The following is a 19,585-nucleotide window of genomic DNA, read 5'->3' on the forward strand; positions in this document are numbered from 1 at the left end:
AGGAATAGTTGAAAGACGGGACAAGACACAACATCAATTGAGTAACTGGTGGCGACAACTCGATGAAACTATCGCGAAAGTAGATAACCATTGTTATAAAAATAAACAACTTGTTATTGCATCACATCATTGTCGCACAGAAATACAATAACTAAAATGAGGCCTAGTTATTGTGTGGATGCTGCAGACAGATCTGTTCTTACTTGTCTATCATCCGCAAGTGTAACTGTTAAATAAACCAACCGATCCTACCGTGTGTGTCGAACTGCGAGAATGCTTATCAGATTTCAGATCATCTACTTGGAATCTTACGGCCAAGAGTAAGTGTATCCAATTCACAACTAGTTATTTATCAGGCACGTTGACATGGTCAGGAAAATGGAATTAGTCGCGCCAGAGGGATGTCTTTTACAAATCCGGTCCGGCCTTCGGACACACTGTTATACGAAGCGTTCAATATCCGTCTGCCTTTAGCCTCGATCTCGGTCTTTTTATATGTTGCAATGAAGGATAAAGCTGGACGTATGAATTCCAGCCTGACATTCCCCAAAAAAAGACCGATATTACGGTGTATCTGTAAAGCCTATTTTACCGACAAAGCAGACATTGGTTCTGTGTTAACTGTTGACATCTCTGCACTAAATACCTTTTTATTGTTCTTATGTACTTATCAAAACCCCATCATAGCATTCACTGTTTTATAAAAAAATAGCTCTGATGCCATAGTCACACCCAAATGAATGATAAAATAATGGTGGAATTTTTAGTAGTTTTTTACCTGGTATTGTACAATGGGCGTTATCTCGTACATATACACACACGGGGATCCTCAGTATTTGATTTACCTCATGATTTTTTTTTATCTTTTATACAGCATTAAGCTAATCTTGATAAAAGAAATCTGTTTAGTCTAGCATACCCTCGAGATGACAGTGTTTTACTGATATTGCTTCTAAAGAGATTTATCAATTTATCATATCGGCCAAATTGTTATCTCCTACCAACTACTTGATGATTGAAACGTGGGAAAAACTCTTCCACTTTCATTCTTTATCAATTCCTTTACGTTCAACAGTCTCTAAACCTTTGGCAATGTCAACCTTGATGGCAATATCATCTGTGTTCGAATGTAGTGCCGCTTATATAGCATGTCATCTTATAACATTGGATCGTAAAATGATACATGCAATTATATTTTAAAATTGAATCGGTTTTTTAAAAACATAATTATTTGATATTCATTTGCACTTTCAAAAAGTCACCACGAAGATGCATTTCAGTAAGATAGTAGTATAAAGAAAACAAAGTAGACACAAACGACTATAATGCAGTCTTTGAAAATATGCGCATGCACATTGCCCACGTGGGAGGCCGTCCTTAATAACTAGTTAATAAAACCGTATGTCTTCTTTGGATATCGGGGGAGGGGGCAAACTGCTGACTTGTATAGTTACACTTCCCGCTTTTGAAAGTCGACTTGACCAGGAGATACACCGTATGGCGTATTTTATTCGTATGGCACAGATAAAAAGAAGATGAGGAGACTTACTCTTTTGATACCTATGGTTCTATTTCCACGTGTATTTTACGTGGGTCTTGGTACATATTAAACATTTTCGCCACTTCATTGTTAAATCAAAATATAATTTGAATAATGGTTTCGATACAATGTCTGTACTTGCTTTTATAGAAAATTAGGGCTGAATTAAGACCAACATACTCAACGGTACGATCTATTCATAACGAATTTTCAGAGTTCATATTATAGCTAACAGCTTAAAACAAAGACATAATTCCAACATGCTGTATGCTGTGCTGATGACATTTTTTTAAAGTAATCATTGGGGATAAAAACAAACCATTAGGCCTGATGGTACGAGTTATATAGCTCTTATCATGGAAATGTTCATGTTATTATTAAATCACATATTCATTAAATTTATCTTGAACTAGAATTTCGTCCCATTTGCATAGCTATAACGTTTGCCCCGGGCGGGGGTTGTTGTTATATATCCATTACACCTTGTTAGGGAGGATCCGGTCCAGAGTTTACATGTGGTAACCGTGTATAAACAGATAATACGAACAATGTGGTAGAATAAGTCTCCTAATGACTGCTAATGGTGACCAAACTTTGGAGTGGCGATAGCACAACGTATTAATACTCCACTTTTTCGTACAAACGTGTTATCAAAATTATGCAAATATGATGGACTTTTTATCTAGTTTATTATTGATTATTATCTGTATTTGCATATTATCCTTATTTATATGGCCTTACGGTTAGGTATTAATTATGAAGTTATGTGTTTGCGAGCGTAACGTCATATTTTTCAAAGAAAATGATATGAATTTCGCTCATAAAATAACCAACTTCGTGTTTCATACCTAAAGTCCTATTCACGGTGATTTAATTTGGGGGTTTACAGTCAGTTTTACATGATGTACGTGAACATATCATTTTCGGGAAAGTTTTTTTTTATTTTTATTTTTTTTTTTTTTTAATTTTGCTTTGATATCTCATCCCTTGCGAAATACGCGAAATGTAATCGCACGCAAAAATAGGTTGGTGTTACCAATTTAATAAAAACTTCTCGGTAAACACAACTTACCATCTTAATAGTTAGTGACTGCACTGTTATCATGCCTTCCTTGTTATGTGTATGTTCTTTTTATTGGCGAAGTTTAACAGAAGAATTGAAAAAATGCATTTAGTTATAAACCAGTTGACAGCTATGCTTTTAACTGTAATAACTGCACAAGTTTGAAATTTGTCTTAGGCAAGTGACACAACTTGTATTAACAAGCATTGTCTGATATTTCCTAGAATGACCTACCACCACGTGATGTATGGTCGATCTACGAGGTCGATATCCATGGGAAATAAACTGTAATGGGTCATAAGTTTTCACCATTCTGATTCTGTTGGCACGAATGTCATGTAAAGTTGCATATAACTCTTTATTTATTCATTAATTTCATATTGCACGGCACCTGTTTTATAACAGGACCTTTCCATGTGTTCACACTTGGAGGCGCGAAACCCCGCAGGGAGCGAGCCGGTGGGAAAGCAGTGAAACATTACCATCAGGCTATTTCACCTATAATACTCAAATACATTTCTATTATACTCAAAAACAGTACTAGTTGTCTGTTAATTCAACTTTATTGTCTCCAAATACATTTGCAAAGTTGATGATATTAGTTCAATTTTCATAATCGTAAAACACGCTAGAAAGAATACGGTGCTAAGTAAGAGTTGAGCTTTGTTGAATGCAACGCGTTTAACTGTCAGGCGGTATTGTGAGCTGTAACGAACATTAACATAATCCTTCGATACGGAGTTTGTTTATACAAAAAAACCATCTCTATTGGCATGAAGTTCCAACATTGCTGCATCTATAGGCATGTGTTATGTGTCAACAACAAATGTGTGTCCGGTTCGGATGCATCTATAGGCATGTGTTATGTGTCAACAACAAATGTGTGTCCGGTTCGGATGGTGGTAAACCATTGACATTTTAAAATATAAAATATTCTGTTTTAGATCATGTATACAATAAATGTAGATTTTATATCACATGAATTACTATATCGATTAGAAGTGAATTAACTACTGTAATTATGTCATTTTTGTAAATTAGGATGTTTCCAATTTACAATTATTTGAGCAAAATAACATATGTACTTTTCATATATTCTGTGATTATTCACTGATTACTTACTATCGTTTGCATATTTCAATGGTGTAATATTACCATTGTGAATATGTACAACAGCGTATTGGCATAGTTGTATAGTTGATAAGTTGTTTGTACGCATATTACAGCATTCTGTTTTTGGTTGGAATTTTCCTGTGACCATAACTACGTGAAAAAACGGAAACATCATAGAAAAGTAATGGAATGGTGACGTCACACATATTTATGTCTCGTCTAGGTTTCGGTAAAATGTTGATTTAAAATTATACATTAAAATGTATTCTTTTTATTTTCATTTCAAAGTCGGCGGGTTGGTTGGTAAGGCTTAACGTTTTATTGACGGCAGCTAAGGTCATTTAAGGACGGCATGTCTTATGTACATTGTGATATGTGTGTGATATATGTGTGATGTGTGTGAGATATGTGTATGATATGTGTGAGATATGTGTATGATATATGTGTGTATGTGATATATGTGTACGATATGTGTGTCATGTGTGTGATTGACGTGATTGTAGACTCACATGGAATTCCTATTGAAATTTGAAATGAACACGCAGTTTCCATATTTATTTGAATTAGCTAGACAAATAAAACATAAAGTAATGTATGATTCTTCAAAATTGTGTTAGGAGGTATGATTGACGAGAATTCTGGAATAATTGTTGGGTTTTTTTGGGGGGGGGGGGGTTTTTTTTTTTTTCATTTTTCTAGGGGGGGAGGGTAATTAAATTCAAAAAAAAATTTTCTTTATGTCAAATGTAGTTTGTCATATATATGTAAGTCTTCCAAGTTATTTTCATAAAATGGACACATGTACAAATTAGTTTCTGAGAATTATTTTAGTACCATTATCTGTAATGACAAGTATCGATCATGAAGAAACGTCTGTTCTGCTGGAAATCCCGATTGTAAGGTTCCTTTCCTGTGAGCCACTGTACAAATCTATCTATCGCCTTTGTATTTCGATAATGAAATCGGTATTCTTTAGGATAAAGAAGGTTTACTGCTTAATTAACACACAAACATATTAGTGTAATAAGTTATAACTGTAATATAATGATATAAGTATATAATAATTATTTTGTTTATGACTCAATAAACCATCCCAGTATAACGTCCTTCCCAATTGACCTTTGATTGATTGTATGCTTCTCCTACTCAACTGTACTTTAACAATGCATAACCTTCCCCAAACTAAATGTGTGGGGTATTAATTCTAAATACAGCAGTATTTGTAGGCGGCCGTTTATAAATTGTATAATATCTAACCAGACCTCAGCCATAGATTTTCATATCATGTTTTATTTGCCGAGTGGTGATGATAGACGAACAGATGAGTACGATGACATTCACAAAGACCATGAAGTGAATCTGCAGTGTCGTTAAGGTCCCCATGAAAGCAACAGGCAATATGTTTGTAAGATAACGTTAGATGGCGCCAGCGATTAGTTCACATGACTTCCGATCAGGGCGATAATTGGTTCAATTTGCATTCGTTATAACATTTAATTGATTTCCGTTGCATTTCGGACATTGATACCCATTACGGGACAGTTGTATTTATACGGAATAAAACTGATAACAGCAGAAATCTAACTGCTTACGTGGCGGTGTCGGCAACATTCATAATGTTTGCTATAATAGCACTGAGTTAAATGTGTGACCCCCGCGATAGAATTACACGCGTTCATTTACATCCCTCGAAATAAACTGGACGATCCAAGTTCTATTGGACTACCAATTCTATTGGACAATTTATAGACTTATTAAACGTCCAGCTGTTCATTTTGAAACTTGATTTATAATATTACATCTAAATACCAATAATTATCTGAATACACATATTAATATCAATAACATATAATATATATTGAAATGTCAACTTTTACATACCCTTCATTAAACGTTAACAATACCAGTCACATACTAACAAATCAAATGAGTAGGAGTCATCACAAATTACAAATGCCATGGTTACTTAATTATCTATCTCATCATTTCATTTTACATAGAATTGACGATTCTGTTCGTTTTGTTTTATAGAAAGGAAAATTATTCTTGTTAGACAAATTATCCTTACAATGATAGGTTTTTTTTTTTACTTGGAAGACGAGGTTTGGTTGCAGACACTGTGCATACAGGAACGCCTCTGCAACCAAACTACCATGAAATGTTTTATATACTGAAAGCTATTTGTCAGAAAGCATTTAAATAACTATTTAAAACCGTTTGGTCCCCTTTGGCCTGACACGTAAACGATTTGAGCCGAGAAAGGCTAGGGACAAGGCCCTTCGATCGACACAACCACACCGATCTAACTGCTTCATGGTAATACAAATGTCCTTTGCTACACCTCGCCAGTTTGAGGTCCCGGGGGTCGGGAGGTGTCAAAGCGGTTATGATATTAATGGGATAGGTTTTATCAGGAATAGGTTGGAATCCTTTCCTTGTCCCTATGAGATAACCCTTCAGCACTGCGGTTAGTCGCCAGTATTTCTGTCTTGCTAGCGGTATCTAAATGTCACTTGATGTAGTAATGGCGAAATGCCCCGTGATGTGATGTGTTTATAAGCTATAAATGTTAGGTTTTAACCGAAGTGTACTATCTGAACTTTGTAAGACAAAGACAATAGACTGCATTGCTACTTTAGAAAAAATCATAAGGCCAAAGATCTTTCGTAAAGTTGAAAGTACAAAGGAACTGCATTTTTGTTGTCGTCATATTTAGATACAATGTTTCTACCATTTACATAGTATGACTCTTATATAAACAAATTCAATGACGGTTGATAAATAAGCTGAGAAGTGCAATCAATGTTTTCTCTTAGTTGTATGTTAAAACATGGTTTGATAAAGGTTTGGTACTGCCTAATACATTTACATGTTTTGATCAACAATAAACGTTTGGTTCTTCAGAAAATCAGCACAAAACTGTGTATTCATTTGTTTCCCATTAAAAAGACGATGTGTAATTTATCTCAAACGCTCAAAAACACTTAATAAAACATTGAGACAAAAAGAACGACCAAGATTGAACAGTGGATAGCCATACACGCCGGATCTCTGTACTCTCTGATCCTCAATTTAGTTGCCTTAGTTTTAACGTTGCATTTCCGGCTGTTCACACTTATCATTCCAAGGCGGCACAATGCCGCGTAACAAATAAGTCCATTATATTTTCCTGTTTTAAAAGACAGCCATCGATGCTAATCTCTCATTGCCTTTCATGCTTCCCTGAACAACATATGAATACAGTCCATGTTGTGTGAAGCTAGGATTCCAAAGCAATATGTCAGCGTTTGACGCGGAGTGAACTGAATTGGAAACGCTGTCATATTTCCCGTCAGTATTCTCACAGCTTTTTTGTTTGTTGTCCGATGATGTTACGCTGTAAATTCGCCATGAATGCACAAATCCAGAAAATTATGAGAACGTCGTAGAATTTATAAATACTGAATGTTGAAACTTGATATATTGTCGTATTGGGTTTTTATTCTACGTCACTGTTGATTAGTTGAGTAATATCACAGCCGTACGTTTATCACAGGGACATGTGAAACGGAACACGAACTTATACAGTTAACAGGTGAATATGAAACTAAATAGGACAGAGCTGGATTTTTTTAGATTTGGGTACAGGGATCTCTTAATCAAATTACAACGGACAATTGCGTGTACCTTATCGGGACAAAGGAATTGGAAAGTCCGGGCACACAAAAAAGGAAGCATTATTACACAAATTTGTAAATCTGGGCACGTAGGCTATATCTAAGATAATTTTGAGACACAAGTAACCAATGTGTGTCATACAAAGACAGTTTCCAGTGGGAAGTATATTAACGTATTTAAATTGCTAAGAGTGACAGCCGAAAAAAGACAAAAATGTGGTGTTTTCTGTCTTCAATTGAAGAAAGCAACATTGAATACTGGCTACAACTTATACGAATATACTAAGTGTAACGAAGAGGCGCACCTGTATATTGCAGAACATTAGTACAAAGACGAGATTGATTAAATTGTTGATTTTGCTTTACATCCTTTTAACAGCTAAGGCCGTTTAGGACGGTCTTCATGCATGCTACAGTATATATTGCGTATTGCAATATGTGTTTTGGGAGACTGTGAAATGCTCTCTCACTAAAATATAAACACCATCCATGCTACTAGATGTTTTTTACAAGAGAATGTAGTTTTACCAATCATGTTTTTTTTTTCAAAAATACGTTTAACAGATGATGCAAAAGATCCTTTTAAGGTAGGTCCATACTTTTGAAAACCATGCCAATTCACATGACGCTAGACCGGGATCTGCGGAGGTTGTTTTGAATTCCATAATGTTTCCGATACGCTACGACATTCCACTTGGATATTTTTTCAATATGTGAAATTGTCTCCATATAATGTCGAATGTTTAAAAATATTTAAAGCAATAAAGTGAAACTTATATGCTCTCTCTGAGGTTTTTGCGGTCCCTGTCATAAATGGGAATGGATTTTCAAACACCGGAAGTAACATTTGTCGCAATAAAAGATACGAGGGGATCCGTCCGGAACGAAATTCTTGAATTCTAAAAAAAACTCATACGGTTTTCCTTCAAACAACAAATTTGGAGAAAATCATAAAAATAAAAGATATAAACCAGATATAATATTTCTGAAACATATGAACCGATTTGGAATGGGTTTTTTCGCGGCATGATTTTCAAAAAAATAGTCCAATAGTCCCATCTTAGGACTGGATGAAATGGAGGTAGGGTTGTGAGTTACAAACTTCAAGCTTACAAAATGGGAAAAATTTGATCGAGGACCCCATGTTTTTTTCCCCTTGGGTTTATCATATACAAAAACTTTGAAAATGACATGGGTTTTCATTTCCTTTTTGCCTATTCATTGATGCTTTAGGGGCACAAATATGGCAAAACATGATAACTACAGATAGAAACGGTCCTTGGAAATAACGAAAATTATTAAGCATTTGTAAAAATACAATAGTTTTGTATGTTGTTCTATTGTTAAATTTATCGTAAGGACAAAAAATCAACAGGATTGAGACTACATGTAATTCTCCCTAATATTACCGAAAATATAAAATGATAATTTTAGTTTTTCTATTTTCGGCCAGCAAATTTGTACGAATGGTATATTTCAAGCTCAAATATCTCAAAACGTATATCGAGAACATCCGTTTTTCTTTACATATTTGAAATCTACATGGAAAAGAAAATAAGACATATGTGATAAGTATGGAGTTACCTTAACGGAGAATTTTTATTACTAGTATTTTACCCTAATATCATAACATTGAAATGGGTACGCACAGTGACATACAACTCTATGTCAGAGGGTCAATTAACACAAATGTCTACAAAAACAGTACAAAATAATGTTTGACGTCGTAGCACGCCATTCCTTTAAGTATTAATTTATATGGTGTTACTGGGATAACATAAAAATAATTTCACACATACCACTGACGTATATAAATTCTACTCACGATGGATTATAACTTTTTTATAAACAAACACAGGAAACATGACATCGACCATAGCCCAACGTAATCAATCTACATAATAAAACAATAAGGCTGTCATCTACACCAGAATCAATAACAGATGTTATATACATATCGTAGTAATCTGAGTAAAAAGAAGAAAATATCTTCACCTTATCTCCCTCTTTAGAATTTAGGTCAAAACCATGTCAAGTTAAATCCAGAGATTGAGAATATTATATTATGTCTACTTGTCATACCATATCTCATAGGAAATCGAGTATTTTGTAACGACCTGAATATGTCATTCGACATGGATTTATGTCATTATCATCGTATGTAGTTCCCTAGAAATGATGTGTATATCAACACCGATTTACCTCATTGATGGAGAAATTGAACATTCAGTAAAACACATATCATTCATTGTTCAGAATGAAGCCTTGTTATCCATTGATATTTGAAATGACGCGCGGCCTCGTACAAGTTACGTGATGAGATTTTAATGGTATTTTAATCTGACTATGATAGCAACACGGCACATAACTTTCCCATAAGATATCATATTTCATGTTCCCTGCGTGTCTTATACCAAATACATGACGCACAGTCTTCTATTAAAGCAAATGTGGTTATTTAAGTAAAGCTTCCATATGTATTACCTTAATTCAGAGTTCTAGCCAAAACTTCCATGCCTTCACATCAACATCTTGAAACTCAAAGGCAAGAAAATATCGACGTGCATATTGCAGCTGTTGGTTTTATTTCTAAACATATATATCTTGGAGACGGTGAGTAATATTATATTTCTAGAAATCTCATCAATCAACTTGTATTATTTCCCCGTTTATCATGTTTTCAGAACATTTCGTAGATTGCAATTTTGTTTTATTCCCCGGAAAGAGTAGCCGGCATGTCGAACAGATGTGTATGGGTTGGGTAAAGCAGTGTCTTAGTACGAGCGTCGTAAGACTATATTGTCTATGCTAACAACACCATTTATTTGCGTTAAAATCAAGTTGAAAACTAATTTGTTCGATACCTGAAACATTCTATGGCATTAAGTTTCACGGATTTTAAAATTCCAGTTGAATATCCACTTAAGAAAAGGATACTTTTTCCTGAAATCTTTCTATGGTGGATATTATCGCTAAAACATCACACGGAAAACTCTGAATCAGATCCAAAGAAAAAAAGACAGATGAAAAAGTATCGATCCATCGATCAAAAATGCCGCGAAGCCAGGAAAATGTGTAAAGGAAGTCTAGCAGTACTTCATAGTAAACTAACAAAAGCTCAACCCTGTCATCGTAATAGCTTATTTCCGAACTAAAGGACATTCCTTCGTTCAATTTATCGCTTTCCGCTTTGTATTATTCTTTTAATAATCTAATTACAAGCTTTCCACTTCATTCAGACGATTGATCAAAGCTTTCCATGAAAATAGCATCAAAGTATGTACATTAACCGACAGTATCAATACTTATATATTTATATCAGATCAGTGGGAAGACGTTGTCATATGATCCAATTATAAATGAAAAGAAAAGAATTTTCAGTCATTATGTTTTTAATTAAACGAGTGACGCGTCTTTATTCTATCATACCCTATGTATTTAATGCACGGAATGCGACTTGAAACATAATATATTGTAAGAACGGTAAGCGGACGTATATTACAGGTAACAATTAACCTTTCAGAGATGTACTAGGGAGGTAAAAGTAAGGGCATCACACATGTTTCCAATTAAATATACCACACACAGCTAAATTAAGGGCTTACATTGGTAACATGATGCATGTGCTCATTGCCAAAATGGTCTCGTAATATTCAATTGCTTGTTGTATTTTATTACTTCTTTTTTATTTTTATATATATATATTTTTTTTTTGTTTACAGCTGTACTGTCCATTAATGGCATTTTGAATAAAAAATATATTGAGAAGAAATCAAACAACGTATAAATCTTAAAAATAAGAAATGGCTGTCAACTTTTCAAAAAATAAATTCGTTATTATTTTTTGCAGTAGTTGTGACGTCGAGCAATGTTTGTGTGGCGATTCTGGTAATTTAAAGACGTGTTTCGTAACACCAAGAGCTTCTATGACGGCCAATATGGCCGAGTCCCTTATCATTTTTCCAAATTTTACCAGCTCATCGCCCTTCAACTACGGTACACTGTACGCAGTTGTCACAATATCATTGGCGGACTATAACATTGGTATTACGGTATATAACTGTATGGGGTATTGACCGAGGTACATGTACAAGGTTATTACTATAACATTGTTATTACGGTATATAACTGTAAAGGGTATTGACCGAGGTACAAGGTTATTAAGTTGGTAAGACGTCAATGTTAGATCAATGGTTCCGCCATTGGTGACCCGACCCCGAGGGAGATGTTATCATAGGTTCGTTGAAATTCCCAGGGTGAGGCCATATTGTCCAATTTACTGTTCCTTATCAGGCAACTATATGTTATCACCGTGATATAAATTGTATTATTTCTACGACCTATTTAAATTCATTACCATATCATTGTTAACAAGAGCTGATTTTGATTCAACAAAAATACTGTACTTGCATATTTCCAAGGTAAACCAAAAGAAAGCAATAATGTCTGAAACATGTTTTTCAATTTCATTTTTGCATGTACATGTATATATAACAGAGCTACATATGACAATTTAATGTAAGTCAAAATGTCAATGGTATTATAAACTTACATTAATGTTTTATTTTCATGTATAATTTAGATTTAGTGTAAACAATTAGTTATTTTCCTGCTATCAATCAGTATTATTCGTCATTTTCCGGTTTTTCATACTTATATTGTAATTCAGTATCATATTATAATTATGCTTTGTACAGAAATATATATGTATAACACATAATAAACATAAGCAACATCACAAAATCCAGGTTTATGTGCCAACTTCTGAGTTAAAGCTACAGGTATTGTTTTTAATTCAAGATCTTTTCAGTACTTGATCCTAGCGTACTGTATCACATGAACTATTCGTTGTGTGAATGAATTTTGTTTTATACTCTGATGGAATCCCAGTGGCAAGCCACGTTTATTTATAAATATGAAATGTTATTAATGTTTAAACCCAATAAAAATAAATCTTTACCTACATTATATGTTTTTAAGTATTTATCGGTCCTACATATATGGAACTCCTCCCCTTTCAATCCCTATAGGAACAATATCATTCCGCCCCCATCACTATTTACAAGTATTGGTACTTTTACATGAGGACTTTGAGAATAATAGACGGTGACATACTTTTGTATCACCTGTTAAAAGTTTGACAAGACCGCACTGGGTATTAGTATTGAAATATCAGTTAATAGTGCATATAGAATATGTGTACTTATATTTTATCCCAAAACTTTTCAATCAACAGAATCTCTCAATTCCAAGAGAGACAACGTTAACCCGCCTACAATACTTACTTATATGTACTCACACAGATAAAAACAAAGAGTCGGAAACAACGCTTGAAGCTTTACTACCACCGGAGGCTTGTAAAATTTCAATTATAGTATACATTTAAAAATAATCAAAATATCAAGTCTTCAGCAAAAAGCCATTGGAATTTCACGCCTTTGCAATTTCAAAGTTTTTTCACAATTATATCGCACTGGAGACCATATAGGCAATGTCGACCGAAGGATAACTCGTGTCCTGAGAATCAGGAAACTTTTAAAAGCCCCGTAACCACTTAATGCGATCTCATTGACATTTAAGTAAACAAAGCAGACATCAGAGATCGCTGACGATTTCAGCTTTATTAACAACGGTATATTACTCCTTTGTAAAATTCATACTTCAGTTGAGAAAGATATAATTGCTCAATAAATCAATAGTAGATCTCCATTTAAAAAGAAATTGTTTCAGAATAATGAGTGTTTATTGGTCGAATGACAACAAATAATAATTTGTAATAATTAATATTCATTAATAACAATAATGAATAACGATTTATAGTAATAACTTGATCAGCCTCAGGCACAGTGTCATATCAAATTACTTGGTCAGTAAATATGATCTTAAACAGGTGTAATTCCATATTACAATTTATGAAAAGAGCTCAAAAAGTATATGGTGTATATAGATAACATCTGCAACCTACATTGTGGAGAACTTCCAAATATATTGTCAAAATTCCAGCAGAAGCCGCCATTTTATCACCTCGTCATAGAATCCTGATATTTCGTCATTGTTAATTGAGGTTAGCGAATTTCCACAACACAGACAATTCAAAGTGCTACATTTCATAAGGCAATGATGACGTATCAAAATATAACGTGATTCGAACGAAGCCACTGGACATCAGGGAATTATGTGATAATTAAGGAATATTTGTTAATGTAAGCTTGAATTTTTCATACATCGTTTATGTGTTGGAATATAAACATGGGAATATAAACAACACCATTGCAGAGAGGAAAACGTTTAACACTGTTGGTTCATTAAAGATACAATAGTGCAATGTCACATGTTTATTACACCAAACTGCTGTTTATACTGAACATTCTGATTTGCTTACTGTGGTCGACAAAAACAGGATCAAATCTTCATTTCGAAATTCTATTCATTTTTCAAATATATTCTTTAAGAACCAACAGTGAATTCAGATCATATACCAAATTGAGTTCAATGTAGCTAATGCAAAAGGCAGTATGCGTGAACGGGATTTATGATTAAAACCGAATTATGCAGTGTTTCAATTCACATCCGAATTAATACTGAATGGGTTCCATTGTATATTGCCTAGTATTGCCTATGTGTTTGACTTTTTGGATTTAGGCCAATGGAAATAATTGTGACGATACATAGCCATTTTCTTTTTTTTCTTTTATTTTCCCTTATTTTGAAAAATCGATATTTCTAGAAACTAGGTTTTTCACATGAGATACAAAAACTAGAAATAAAAAAATGAAACATTCAAACTGGGCCACGTGAATAGATATGAAGGAACCATTTGTCTTAGTACACTATCAACCATTGACATAGTGAAACAACATGTTTATGAGCATACAGACATAAAACAAGCTTGTCAATCAGCGAATACACTTTGTTTTATAGGTAACTACACGGTCAGACAAAATTACAACACTTCAACAGAAGTGGTTCAAATCATGTATTCCGTGCTTCGCTGGCCAATTTACACCCTAGCCATGCGATAGAGGCCACACATATATATGTTAAGGGATTTATCCTTTCTTATTCATCTTCGTTCGACGATGCGTCATAGTTTTGGTGAGACGGTGACATCCAAAAAGATGATTATCGTAAATTTCAGTAGCCTGTCCTATTTGGAGAGATATGTGCCAGCATTTGAACCACATATCCTGCATGCGCGCCTTTATCGTCATGGCGATAAAACAGTACCATAAATATAAAGTCCAGAAATACCTCGCTGGTCAAACGTGTGGATCAAAACAGCATGTAGGGGCGTCCTGCCAACACGTTCTAAGTCGTAGAAATATTCATTGCCTAATAAAACTATGATTGTCGTCTTCTCTGGCGTAAAATCAACGAGTTGAATAAATAAACATTAGAGTCCATTTTATGTACAACGTAAAAACGAGCCTGATGTTTTCTAATCACATTGTTGCTTGTATGTTTCATTATTCGAATGTCGAATGTTACAACAAGAAAACAATGTTTTGTTTGAAGGATAATAATACGTTGATGTGTTTTACAATTAACACAGGAATCTTTAAACATACAAAAAGTAGCTTGGTATCTTCTTCGGTGAATGAACGCAACATTCTGTGAAACCATGAAACGTATCCCCAAAATCAAACGTTTCTTCTTCAACTTCATCAAAAACTAGTAACCGATCTTTATCACTAACGTTGAGTTATTATTATCATGTTTCGCTGTTTTGACTAATTACGAATAACCCATCTATATGTTTTTTATAATTAGTAGAGATAAGACTGGGTACAATTGGGTCATTGTTATAGTTTTATTATTTAAGATGAAAAATTTTGCTTAAAATAAACCAGAGCTTTTCGTTCCGGAGTCTTATTTTCAATTAATTATGCAACTTAAAGACCGTGACACCACCTCTGACGACACAATATTGTAATATGATCTCTTTCAAGTTAACTACGACGTACGGTAATCCTACCTGGTTATGCAGTGAGGTGGGACCATTTTGCGTCAATAGTTCCATTTAATGATAAGACATAGCTTGATATCTTGATTATTGCGGAAAAAAATCACGTCAAATCAAACTTGTTATATATCGAAGCACATTATTAATAGCGATATTGATATTCCAATTAGAGATTTATGCAGTGACAGACGATATTAATGTGTATGTATTCCTGTCACATTGTTTTGACAGACACTCCCGCAGCGTGCGAGGTCATTAATCCGACCATCGCAGCATACACAATCATCGGCTAATAAGTATATCAATAGAAAATCATAGTGATAAGAAAAGTCAAGCTAGTTATACTATTGTTTTATACCTAGAGTAAAACACATCTGTAACGAATTCATGGTTATAACATAGTAATGTTCATTCACCATTAATGTTCCTATTATATGTGTGTTATATTTGTATAACGAAATATGCTTATAACGAAGTTGTTTCGTTCATCTTCAGAGTTGCGTTATAACCATTGTTTACTGTAGAGTATATAACAATCACCTAACCACTGTTTTCGATAGAAGATTCAGGTAAATCATTGTAAATAAACTGCCCATCAAATACCAAAATATCAATTTGAAAGTTATCTCTTCAAACTAACAAACTTAACACTGTAAAACTTTGACAGCAGGTGTCTTTTATGCAGGGAATGAAGATTACTAGGAATAAAAGGTAGAACAATAACTTCCACCCAGACGGTTAAATTACTTCACAAAGACGGCAAAACTAGCGATGAGATTTAATAGGACGTACAGTGTGTCTCTTTAAAACTCAAATCAAGCGCATTGTCAGGCTTTATGCGTAGGAAAAAAAGTGGAGCGAGGACGTCAAGTGCACCAATGTGAGTTTTGTTTCCGCAAAGCCGAGATATAGTCCAGTATGGAATCAACACGATCATCAAAGACAAAATAGCAAAAAAAATATCTAACGGAATTTAATCGACTTCATAAACAAGTTGTAGGAATCCCTTAAATACAAAAATCGCATTTATCATTGAAATTTGCCGTAGCAGTTGTTGTCTTGCATCACTCCGAACATTTAACGATTATAAAAAGACAATTAAGATTGCTACTTATAACCCAAATGTTTCCGATTTAGATTTGTATTATATTCTCAATCAGAGTTACATATTCAACAGAATAATGGCATGTATGTGGGAAATGCTAAAAGCGCGTTCCCTTTGCCTATTTCGACTACATGTCTCTGTCGATTTATGAAGGTTAATGAAAATATTGCTACACTTTTCAAAAAAAAATTGTGGTGAAAAGAGATAACTCAAAAACATATAATTTAACAGTATGCGTTATTCATAATTATTTATCGAGAAAATAAGACAACAGAAAGATAAGGGTGCATTAGCTCCGCAAAATATTTCGTTTTGTATCATTTGCTAATTAGAGAGCACCATTATTAATGTTTGAAGTATTTCCAAACTATTTAGCATAAAGTCATGTTTAAAACAAAATTAATTGTTTATATTCGTCAAACACTTTTTTATACTTATTTTCACTTCCTTTTTATATTTGTTAAAGACTATTGATGTTTTGTATTGTTTGCTAAGTCTAAAACAACATTATATTTATTCTTACTTTTACAGTCTTGTAAGTGTTGTTTTAAAGATATTTTATGGTAAAAGTAGATAATGTATTTTTATTTTGATCGGAGATGATATATTCAAATGTATGTTCAACTTGGATCAATTTTCAGATTTAACATTATGTAAAAGTTTCAATAACTCTGAAAGTTGTATGATTAATAAAAATGAAGTACTAATAATCAAAAAAAATATATAAAAACCAAGCTCAAGTTTCTTAACATTCGTTCTGAGAAAATACTTCACTTAAATTACCCTCAACCCACCTAGATATTGTAACTAGTTTACAAATTCTTGAGGGATTTAAAGAAAAATATCGATTTACTGATGCCACCGAGAACAATAAATTAAATATTAGCAAGAAATTATATAGAAATTCGGTGCAGATATCTTGAAACCTGTTAGATCAACGATATAATATTTTAGATAAATATAAGTGTGTTGAATATGTCTTAATTAAAACGTAAACACTGCGTTAGTAAGTTCAAGTTAAAGAAAACACTTTATTTTTCCATGTATGCCTTAATATATACAAACTACTGTATATAGGAGTTTATCTATCCAGTTTTTCATTTCTTTAATGTTGATACAGGCAATTGTAATTTACGTTGGTAATTTTATATTATTACTGGAAACATAATAACCATAATCTATTATGCAAACATAGAATTTATAATAGCATAAATGCATGGACAGGCCTAAAACGTAGTTTTATTATTCTGAACCCTGAGTTGCTAGTTCAGTTGTTTTGTCCAGCAATATTACTCGGAAAAGAGCACATATATGGCTTACAATAAAATTTAATTGGTCGATACGTTTCTCACCAGCTCCGGCTAAAATTGATTGGATTTAAAACATTTATACTGATTGTCGATAGATTTGTTCAGTTCACTATCGTATACTTAAATGTTTCGACCATAGAGAAATAAAGCACGTGTACACAAATACATCTACTTAATTCTCATCTGTATTTTCATTAACAATTGAACATAGGCTTACCTTTATCGCTGATTCCGGCGATACTTCACAATAAACCACTTTCCCTGCACTGGTTGTTCCTCTTCCTTTAATTGTACAAAACAATCGATTCCTCGTTCGTTTGAATTTCTTTTGGAAAAAAGTTCACAAAGTCCCAGTTAGTTTCACCCCCGAAGTCGAATCCTACACCTTCGATGTTTGGATGCACGGCTGATAAATATCTCTATTTACATCAGAATAAATTTCTGGCTATCGGTATTCTTCGCTAATGTAACAAAGAGCGCTCGGGGAGTGATATATAGAGGAGCGTAGTGAGTCGCTACAGCGGAGCGGTGACATTTGCGAGTCATCAGACATACCGAGAATTATAGCAAATTACTGGAAACGAATGCCACTTAGGGTAGAGGGCAGGGGAGAAAACTAGTCTTGTTATAACGGGCACGCAGACATCGTACACAGATTTCTCTAATCTGATATCGTTCTCTAGAACAATGATAAACTAAAACTACTTTTTCCTACCACCATTTTTATTGTTATTTACTTCAGCCATTAACGTTATCATCGACACCAGGGTATTGGTTCATCTTTAAAAACACCAGGACTGAAATAAAAATTCGAATAAAGATTTTAAAAAATATGAAAATAATTCACATTTCGGGTCAAAGGTCCACAGCGTATCAGATAATGTAAGGTGACAAAAATCGGCCTTTAAGATAGATCAAAAGAAACGTTTTATTTCATCAACCAAGATTAACCAGTCCCGGGATTGTTTTGTGCAGAAAAGCTGCCGTTTATATTTTAATGTAACGTCTGAATAAATTGTTGTTTATTGCCGAAATCATTTTGTTTATTTAGCTTGGCTTTCTGTCAAAAACTGAAATTGCTGACGTAATTTCAAGTATAATATATCGTATGTAGATGACTAATTCAGCAATGATATAAGCAGTTGACTTCATGAACGATTTTTGAGCATTTTAGCAATCCTAATCCACTTTCGTTAGTCCATGCACATTCCAACCAGGATACCAAAGAGCCCCCAGTTACACCTGATGATCTCCTTGATTTATTTTCTTTTGAGTTTCGTTTTTTGTCGGCCTGTAGGGTAGAACGTTATATTCTTTTAACTTTAGATTAATATATATCATAACATTGAAGGAACTGTGATTAGTAACTGAAATGTCCAAACGCGGAGATATATATCCGTCATGGATTGTAAGTTTTGATAGTATAAAAAAATCGCGATTTGGATTTTTAAAAACAAGAGAATTAAAATGTAACGGTTTTAAAATGTGTCGATTTGTCTATGTGATTCAACCATTTCTCAATTGTTTGCGGATCAATTTTTGCGATCATAAAAATATCGATCTTCCGAAATAACTTACAATACAGTACGTGAGCGTTAATTTATAGCAAAGTTGAAACAATATAATTTTTTTACTCAAATTCTCTAGATGTCATATTAACCATAATATTATTACAAAGTATTTGGGGAAAGGTAAAAAATGATCGTTTGTTATTTTCGTTTGTCAATATAGCTCTAATTTTTAAAAAGATGGTTTGACATTTTACTTTGGATTTCTGCGTTGACAAATCAGCCGTCATAGTTTGCTTTGTTAGATATTAATAAAAACATTGGTGC

The 19,585-nt window shown here is 33.7% G+C and overlaps 1 protein-coding gene across 2 annotated transcripts in view; it reads right to left on the bottom strand.

Annotated features, from left to right (window-relative positions):
* Positions 1–18,237, bottom strand: part of LOC138333212 (opioid-binding protein/cell adhesion molecule-like) — a 140,297-nt gene extending 122,060 nt beyond the window's left edge. For both annotated transcript variants that reach the window (XM_069281427.1, XM_069281426.1), the window contains exon 1: positions 17,968–18,237. The gene's annotated coding sequence lies outside the window, so the exon portion shown is untranslated. The remainder of the gene's footprint in view (positions 1–17,967) is intronic.
* Between the last annotated feature and the right edge of the window lie 1,348 nt (positions 18,238–19,585).

This window comes from Argopecten irradians, chromosome 10 (assembly GCF_041381155.1).
Source record: "Argopecten irradians isolate NY chromosome 10, Ai_NY, whole genome shotgun sequence".
Taxonomy (NCBI): domain Eukaryota; kingdom Metazoa; phylum Mollusca; class Bivalvia; order Pectinida; family Pectinidae; genus Argopecten; species Argopecten irradians.